The sequence below is a fragment of the Podarcis bocagei genome (genome assembly GCF_964188305.1).
Source record: "Podarcis bocagei genome assembly, chromosome: 13".
NCBI classification, from domain to species: domain Eukaryota; kingdom Metazoa; phylum Chordata; class Lepidosauria; order Squamata; family Lacertidae; genus Podarcis; species Podarcis bocagei.
The window spans coordinates 946,134-955,920 of record NC_138138.1 but is presented as its reverse complement, the minus strand read 5'-3'; positions in this window follow the sequence as shown (position 1 = coordinate 955,920).

Below are 9,787 nucleotides of genomic sequence, written 5' to 3'. Positions count from 1 at the left end.
GCAATACCAATGAGACGGAAACATGGAAGGTGCCTAAAGAAGCCAGGGTGGCTATCTAAAGAACTTTTAACTGAATTAAGATTAAAAAGGATGTGTACAAAAAATGGAAAAGGGGGGAAACCACCAAAGAGGAATTCAAACAAATAGCCAGCACGTGTAGACACAAAGTCAGAAAAGCTAAAGCACAGAATGAACTCAGGCTTGCTAGAGAGGTTAAAAGCAACAAAAAAGGCTTTTATGGGTATGTTCGTAGCAAAAGGAAGAACAAAGAAACAGTGGGGTCACTCAGAGGAGAAGATGGTGAAATGCAAACAGGGGACACAGAAAGGGCTGAACTCCTCAATGCCTTCTTTGCCTCAGTCTTCTCCGATAAAGAAAACAATGCCCGACCTGAAGAATTTGGAGCAAATGATTCAGCAAAGGAAACACAGCCCAGAATAACTAAGGAGATAGTACAAGAATATTTGGCTAGTTTAGATGTATTCAAGTCTCCAGGGCCAGATGAATTGCATCCAAGAGTATTAAAAGAACTGGCAGATGTGATCTCAGAACCACTGGCAGTCATCTTTGAGAATTCCTGGAGAACAGGCGAAGTCCCGGCAGACTGGAGGAGGGCAAATGTTGTCCCTATTTTCAAAAAGGGGAAAAGAGAGGACCCAAATAATTACCGCCCAGTCAGTCTGACATCAATAGCAGGGAAGATTCTGGAGCAGATCATTAAGCAAACAGTCTGTGAGCACCTAGAAAGGAATGCTGTGATCACCAATAGTCAGCATGGATTTCTGAAAAATAAGTCATGTCAGACTAACCTGATCTCGTTTTTTGACAGAATTACAAGCCTGGTAGATGAAGGGAACTCAGTGGATGTAGCCTACCTTGATTTCAGCAAGGCATTTGACAAGGTGCCCCATGATATTCTTGTAAAGAAGCTGGTAAAATGCGGTCTTGACTATGCTACCACTCAGTGGATTTGTAACTGGCTGACTGACCGAACCCAAAGGGTGCTCATCAATGGTTCCTCTTCATCCTGGAGAAGAGTGACTAGTGGGGTGCCACAGGGTTCTGTCTTGGGCCCAGTCTTATTCAACATCTTTATCAACGACTTGGATGATGGACTCAAGGGCATCCTGATCAAATTTGCAGATGACACCAAACTGGGAGGGGTGGCTAACACCCCAGAGGACAGGATCACACTTCAAAACGATCTTGACAGATTAGAGAACTGGGCAAAAACAAACAAGATGAATTTTAACAGGGAGAAATGTAAAGTATTACACTTGGGCAAAAAAAATGAGAGGCACAAATACAAGATGGGTGACACCTGGCTTGAGAGCAGTACATGTGAAAAGGATCTAGGAGTCTTGGTTGACCACAAACTTGACATGAGCCAACAGTGTGACGCGGCAGCTAAAAAAGCCAATGCAATTCTGGGCTGCATCAATAGGAGTATAGCATCTAGATCAAGGGAAGTAATAGTGCCACTGTATTCTGCTCTGGTCAGACCACACCTGGAGTACTGTGTCCAGTTCTGGGCACCACAATTCAAGAAGGACACTGACAAACTGGAACGTGTCCAGAGGAGGGCAACCAAAATGGTCAAAGGCCTGGAAACGATGCCTTATGAGGAACGGCTAAGGGAGCTGGGCATGTTTAGCCTGGAGAAGAGGAGGTTAAGGGGTGATATGATAGCCATGTTCAAATATATAAAAGGATGTCACATAGAGGAGGGAGAAAGGTTGTTTTCTGCTGCTCCAGAGAAGCGGACACGGAGCAATGGATCCAAACTACAAGAAAGAATAATAATAATAATAATAATAATAATAATTTATTATTTATACCCCGCCCATCTGGCTGGGCCTCCCCAGCCACTCTGGGCGGCTTCCATAAAAACCAAAAATACAATAAAATGTCACACGTTAAAAACTTCCCTGAACAGGGCTGCCTTAAGATGTCTCCTGAATGTCAGATAGTTGTTTATCGCTTTGACATCTGCTGGAAGGGCGTTCCACAGGGCGGGCGCCACTACCGAGAAGGCCCTCTGCCTGGTTCCCTGTAGCTTTGCTTCTCGCAGTGAGGGAACCGCCAGAAGGCCCTCGGCGCTGGACCTCAGCGTCCGGGCAGACTGATGGGGGTGGAGACGCTCCTTCAGGTATACTGGACCGAGGCCGTTTAGGGCTTTAAAGGTCAGCACCAACACTTTGAATTGTGCTCGGAAACGTACTGGGAGCCAATGCAGGTCTTTCAAGACCGGTGTTATATGGTCTCGGCGGCCGCTCCCAGTCACCAGTCTAGCTGCCGCATTCTGGATTAGTTGTAGTTTCCGCGTCACCTTCAAAGATTTAGATTTAGATTCCACCTAAACTTTAGGAAGAACTTCCTGACAGTAAGAGCTGTTCGACAGTGGAATTTGCTGCCAAGGAGTGTGGTGGAGTCTCCTACTTTGGAGGTCTTTAAGCAGAGGCTTGACAACCATATGTCAGGAGTGCTCTGATGGTGTATCCTGCTTGGCAGGGGGTTGGACTCGATGGCCCTTGTGGTCTCTTCCAACTCTATGATTCTATGATTCTATGATTCTAAGCAGTTGTCTTCCAAGGTAATCCATTGGGTCAACAGTCCCAGAAGTGGGTAGCGGTGAAGTCTGTCTGTAGGGAGCCAACCCACCCCCTCAAGGCACCATAGCTGTCAACTTTCAATTTTGAAAAGGGATCAGCAGCCTTGAAAATAAGGGATCAGCAGCCTCACTTATCCCGGGGACAGTCTACGGGATATCTAACAATCCAAGATAGCAGCAAGAAGCAGTGGGAAACGGCGCTGGAATAAGGGACTTTCCCGCCCAGAAAGGGAAGGTTGACAGCTATGCAAGGCACAGAAACTTACCGCAGCTTTCTGTTCTTGGAAGAAGAGGGGTGAAATCAGCCTTGCCCTGTTTTCTCTTGAAAGACATCAAAGGGTAGGCAGTATTGCAAGAACCAATCAGAGGAAGGATGCTGAAAGATTCCATTTGGGGGAGCTGTTGGCAGTTGGAAGGCCAGGTGATTGAATTAGGTATACCAGGATCCCATCGTGGCTGAGCAGCTGAGCAGTGAGCATGCCAGGCGGCCTTAATTCAGCCACATGCAATATTGTTATTATTGGGTTGTCGCTAGCCGAGCCCTACTCAGAGTAGACCCACTGAAAGAGCCAGCATGGCGTAGTGGTTGGGAAGTTGGACTAGGACATAGGTGACCTGGGTTCGGATCCCCTGCTCTTGACCTTGGACCAGCCTAACCTACCTCACAGGGTTGTTGTGGGGATTAAACCGGTTTCTGATTTTTAAAGTCCTCACAAAGATTCATCAGGGGTTTGGGGCAAATTTCCCCCAACAGACACGTTTTTTTTAGGCAGTTCTCCCGGATGCAGTCACAGGAAATCTCAAAACATTGCAAACAAGAAACTAAGAGCCCCTAATACAGAAATGCTCAGTTGTGTGCTGATTGGGACAAGATGATGATGATGCAAGGCCCAATTCTGGAAAAACAAAAATCTTCCAACTACAGTAGATTGGGTGGGTGGGAACTGGGAAATTGTGTAAATGACAAAGCTTACTATTGTGGGCCCCTCAGTCCTGTAAGGATTTGGCAAGGCCGGCCCAACCATGAGGCAAGTTGAGGCAACCGCCTTAGGAGGCAGCATTCATAGGGACAGCAGATTCGGCCTCCAGCGAATGCATTGGCTGCTGCCCCTGCCATGGTGAGAGCAACAGCCCCAGCATGCTCCTTGGAAGCCAGCAACCCCCCAATGCCACCTCTCTTTACGGGACCACCTCTCCTGGTATGCCCCACAGAGGACCTAAGGCCCATGAATAACCATAGTTTAGAGGTCCCGGGCCCTAAGGAAGTCAGGCTATCCTCCACCAGGGCCAGGGACTTTTCAGTGATGGCTCCGACCTGGTGGAATGCTCTGTCCCAGGAGACTAGGGCCCTTCAGGATTTAACCTCCTTCCATTGGGCCTGTAAGACAGAGCTATTCCGCCTGGCCTTTAATTTGAATTCAGCCTGATCTTTTATTTCCCTTCTCTTCCCTCCCCCTCCCCTTTTATGAAGATCACCCGCTCTGAGACCCCACAGCTAATTCTCCCCTGGCCTCCTCGCTGGCCCAAGTAGGACCAATTCAGCCAGCTAGACTTGGGGGTTATCTAATGCTTATTTCCCCTAAATTGATTTCTGAATTTTGAATTTTATTGTTATTCATGTTTTTATGCTGTATTTTATGCTGCTTTTACAATTAAGTGTTTTAAATTTGTTGTTAGCCGCCCTGAGCCCAGTTTTTGAACCGGGAAGGGCGGGGTATAAATAAATTATTATTATTATTACTATTACAGAGGCATCCTGGCAAATAGGAGGCACTGCTCGTCTCTTCCCACCCTTGCTTTTGATACAGATTGTCATTTCTTCCTTGTTCCTGATATTAGATCTTCCCTCACCCCTTTTGCCCTTTGGGAGGTGCCCCCCACCATTTTGTGGTTTGCCTCAGGTGTCAAAATATCCTTGGCAGGCCCTGGAATCTGGCCTGGTTTGGCAGCCCAAGATGGGAGGAAGGAGGAGGAGCAGGTGACGGGCTGTAAGATTGGCACCTAGGGACGGCAGAGGAAGGTCCCTGTGTCAGGTACAAGGGGGGGGGGCAGAACTGCTGACTCTCTCCCCTGCCCCTCTTGACCAGCAAGGGGAAGGGGCTGAACAGGTAGGGGTGGAGGCAGAGTTGGAGACTGATGACCAGAGAGCCAGGGTGGCGTAATGGTTAGAGTGCTGGACTAGAACTTGGGAGATGTGGGTTCAAACCCCCAACTGACCCTGAAGCTTGCTAGCTGACCTTGGGTCAGTCACCATCTCTCAGCCTGACCTACCTCATGGGGCTGTTGTGAAGAGAGGTAGAATTGTGTGCCCCACCTTGGGCTCATTGGAGGAAAGGTGGGCTATAAAGGTAATAATAGGTAAAGGGTAAAGGGACCCCTGACCATTAGGTCCAGTCGTGACCGACTCTGGGGTTGTGCGCTCATCTCGCTCTATAGGCCAAGGGAGCCGGCGTTTGTCCGCAGACAGCTTCCGGGTCATGTGGCCAGCATGACTAAGCTGCTTCTGGAGAACCAGAGCAGCGCACGGAAACGCCCTTTACCCTCCCACCAGAGTGGTACCTATTTATCTACTTGCACTTTGACGTGCTTTCGAACTGCTAGGTTGGCAGTAGTAGGGACCAAGCAACGGGAGCTCACCCCGCCGCGGGGATTTGAACCACCGACCTTCTGATCGGCAAATCCTAGGCTCTGTGGTTTAACCCACAGCGCCACCCGCGTCCCACAGGTAATAATAATGATTGTCTAATCTTCAAGATCAGACTCACCCACCCGGAGCATTGGGCAAGAGCGTCTTGTGCATGAGCTCACTCTGCGTTGTCTTGAAGAGCTTGGCAGGAAGAGCACATCAACTGTAGGGACATCTTTGTAGTGTCTGTGTGGTTATGAACCTCTTGCCATGCCCACTCACCTTGGGATCTTGACTACCTCAGACTCCTGACTTCCAGACCCAGTGCTTGGCTGCTGAGTCAATGCTTCTGTTATCCTATATAAAGATCTCCCCTTTACTCTCAAGTAAGAGACGTCGTGTTTTGGGATGGGAACCTGACACTGACTTAGAACAAAAAGGCAATGAGCAATACTCGGTGTGCGATAATATACCTTATAATTGTTCTTTAAGACCTTTTAATCCTTGAATGAGATAGAACAATAGAACTGTAGGAGAAGTAGATATGGAAAAGAGTAACTGCTCATTTTGCATGTGCGTTTAATCCTGGGAGGCTGAAATTGCACAAGTCAAGTCCCAAGCAGGGTGAAGAGTTTAGTATCGATAAGAATACCTCAGGTGGTATCATATCCTCCCCCGGGGATTTATCCCCTGAAAGCGTGCTGATTAGTTGTATACATCTCTCTAGGGAGCCTGGCTCCCAGGTGGGCAAGGCAGATGCTGGAAGAGTGGAGACAACATTTGCTTCGGGATCTGGGGCGGCATACAGCTGAGCAAAGTGAGAGTGCCAACTGGCTGCTGTGATGTTATTAGCGATGGATGAGGGGGGTCTTAAACCTGCATTAATTAAATTCCAGAATTTCTTGTCGTCACGGGTTTTAATGGCCACTGACATTGCGTTCTTTCGCAAAGAGCAATTTCTTATGATGGAGCAGCTTCTTGTAGTATGAACGGAATTGGGCTAACTCCCTGATTTTGCTCTGGGTGCTGTCTGATTTCATATCAGACTGAAGAAATCTAAGCCTACTTCTGCACTGTTTGCATTCTTGGTCGAACCAAGTTTGATTCTTCCAGGTTAGAATCGCACGGGGAGGTTTCGTAAGTGAAGGAAGCAAGAAGGCTAGAATTTGCTGGAAAGTTGAGAAATGATTCACATTCATTGTTAACAGCTGAGCTTTCAGGGCTAGGATCTCAGGGGAATTTAGGAGGACTTTTATGTCTTGCTCCAGATAGAAATCCCACTTCTTACGTCCGGGAGCTAAGATCAGTGGATCCTGGGGGTGGAGTGAGCTGGGAAGCCCCAGCTGTGTGTGGAGGAAGGAGATGGCGATTGGAAGGTGGTCACTTTCGGTTCTGTTGAACACATTGAAACAATATGCCTTATCATTAAATGCCGAGGAGGACCAGATGTAGTCTATAACGCTTGCCCCTCTAGATCCTAGAAAAGTATAGAATCCCCCGGACCAGTCTTTGGGTGTGCCATGCAAGCTGTGCAGCCCGCAGTTTATGGTAAACTCCAGCAGTATGATGCCAGCCCTATTAATGGTCTTGTCATGTGAATTCCACGTAGGAAACCACTCCTCTTCTATGAATAATTGCGACTTATCGGTGAATGAGCTTATATCTGCTCCGATTCTGGCATTAAAGTCCCCCATTATAAGGATCTCTGACTTTGGAAATTCAGCCACAGATTTATCGAGGATAAATCTTAAATCCTCCCAAAGCTGATTTGAATGAGAAGAGGAGTAGGTAGATAGATTGTACAAGTTTACACATATGAAGTCCCCAACCGGGCTGTTAGTGATGTGTAAAGTTTGAATGCAATTACTCTCTAACCAAAAGAGAGGAGAGATATTAAGTTGAAGCTCCTGCGAAACAAATGTTACCAGGCCTCCACTAGGGCGCCCAAACAAATGTGTTTTGGTCGCAGGAATCACAAAGGCGTCATAGCCCAGTAGGGAAGGGGGGGGGGTGACGATTCTAAGCACCAGGTCTCTTGTATACCCATAATCTGGAATTTCGCTAAAAACTCTTTCATATCCCCGCCATCCTGTTTGGACGTCCATCCCGCCACATTCCAGGATAGCACATTGAAGCAGTTTGAGGAGGGACTATGTGCTAGTCAGTTACTCTGGTTGCTGGTGGAAGAAGCATTGCCAAGGGTCTGAGACAGCGCCAGGCGTGATACAGCCGAAGGTATCGAAGGGGTGGTAATTTGATTGATGTGGCCAGCAGGGTCTTCAATAAAGCCTGAGCTGTCTCTTTGTGCAGTGGCTTCCTTAACGTTTATATATTGGCTTGAAGAGGTTGCGGATACATGAGGTTCTACCAAAAGAGGTTGACTGGCAAAGGACGAGGATATACAGTCATCTGCCTGGACCGCACTGGATGAGGACTCCAGGTCAGGCATAGAAGAATAGGACATTGACAGATTACCAGGATGAGGGGTGTTTGGCGTATTGCTCTTTAAGGCGGAGGGCGAGGTAGTTGATTGCAGATCTATTAGTAGAGGCGAAGGGGGTCTGCGTTGCGACGGTGTATGAGGAGCTTCCGCCAGGCAGACTGCCATATCATCCGTTATTGGAGTCCCAGTGATTGGCAGGGGTTTCCGGGGTGTTAGCCCCTTCATGACTGCGTTCCTTTGATTTAATAGGTTGCTATGACCAGGTTTTGAGGAGATTTTCTCTTGAAGTACATGTGTAAGTTGCTGCTTGAGTGTATCAAGCCTGTTTATAACTTCCTGCTGTTCTACTAATGGCAACTCGCCATAGGATGAAATAAGGTCCCTCTCCTCTGAGGCAGCCAGATGGCTGGGCCCGCTTTGGTCATGCATCTCTGTAGCTGGAGTAGATAAACCAGGAAGCTTGGGCTGAGAGGGAGGGTGAGGTTCCTGGGTGGACAGCTTGAGTTTCAAGACTATGTCGCGCCTGTCTGGCGAGCGGATACCTTTTTGTACGATGCTACGGAAAAGAGGTTTAATCCTGGTGTCATTAAAGACTCTCGTTGGGAAGATGCCCCAGGTGGCCAAAAAACGCTTTACGCCTAACCAGTATGGAGGGAATTTTTGGTGACTGGAAGGAGAGCAGTACTTTTTGGAACCGATGGTGGTAGTATAAAAGTTTCACTGTACTGAGATCTATTAGCGGAGGCCAAATCTGAAGGAGTTGCCTTAGATGATCTTTGACATCTCTCGGATTATTCCACCTTGGGGACCTGGGGTCACTGCTGCGTATAGTTAGACATATTTTGTTTGGTTGTAAGATCAGAGATTGAAAGTCCAGTTGAGTTTTTATGAGGTGAACACCAGTACCACTTTCATGTCTAACAGGGGAGGTACACCACTGTCCCTTTAAATCCCTCGGAGGCAGAGTGAGGTTGTGCTGCAGCTCCAGCAAATGGGCCTCAAGCTTTTGGTGGAGATTATTCACCTGCATGGAGATCCCATTTATGCTCTTAAAGATGCAGCGCAGGGTCCTGGTTATTAATTGGAAATGATCGAATCCCATACCATCGCCCAGGGCCAACTCGGACTCCCCCTTCGAGGTGACTCTCACTTCTTCGTCATTATCATTAGCATTATTCGTTGCCTTCGAGTTCACCCCCTCCACTTCTATATCGGGTGCGAGGTCAATTAAAGGATTAAAACGATTGTGAGTTTCAACCGTGTAGCTGTCTTCCTCGTTATTTCTGCTACAGTTAAGAAAGAAATAATCAATCTTAGACTGTTTGGGCCTCGGGGGAGGCATTGCCTCATCCAGGTCCCTTGGCCGCTTGCCATGGCCCATAGTGGAGATTAGGAGAAATATCCGCAATAATTGGAAATATCTTAATGCACCTTAGAGAGTATTGCAGGAGGCAGGGGAGTGGTGAGCGAAGAAAAAATAAGGTAAAGTTCGTTGCTTACTTACAATTCTCAGTCAATTGCATCTGGTTGGCCACTGCTCATTTTGCATGTGAGTTCAATCCTGGGAGGCTGAAATTGCACAAGTCAAGTCCCAAGCAGGGTGAAGAGTTTAAAAGCTCTGTTTGTGCCAGGTTGGTTGGGGGCCACCCGGTGTGAAAAGTGCTTTTAAGCTTGCTGGTCAAGACCCACTGGGCACACCGACTCTGGAAAGATCTGGGATGTTCTCATGAGATCTTGAGGAGCAATCCAAGTTCCCCGCGTGGTCTCATGCGAGCATTCGTAGCCTTCCAGAGCCAGCGTACTGAGAGGGCCTTACCCTGCAAGGAAGTCAGAGAGCTTAAAAGCTCATTTTGTGCCAGGTAATCCTGAGTGGACCTGGCGCAAAATGACCTTTTAAGCTCTCTGCCTTGCTGGAGGAGTGGCGCAGCGCCAAGGATTCGCTTTGATTTTCATGTGTACATGAAACCCTTGGAACCAAACCCTGAATATAGTGAGGGACTGCTGTATAAAGTATTGCACTGTGGTGTTTGAGAATGATTGCCTTTTCTTTGCTACCTGTTTCTAATGTGATTTTATATCTAGATATATAATTGACTCTCCAATTAGG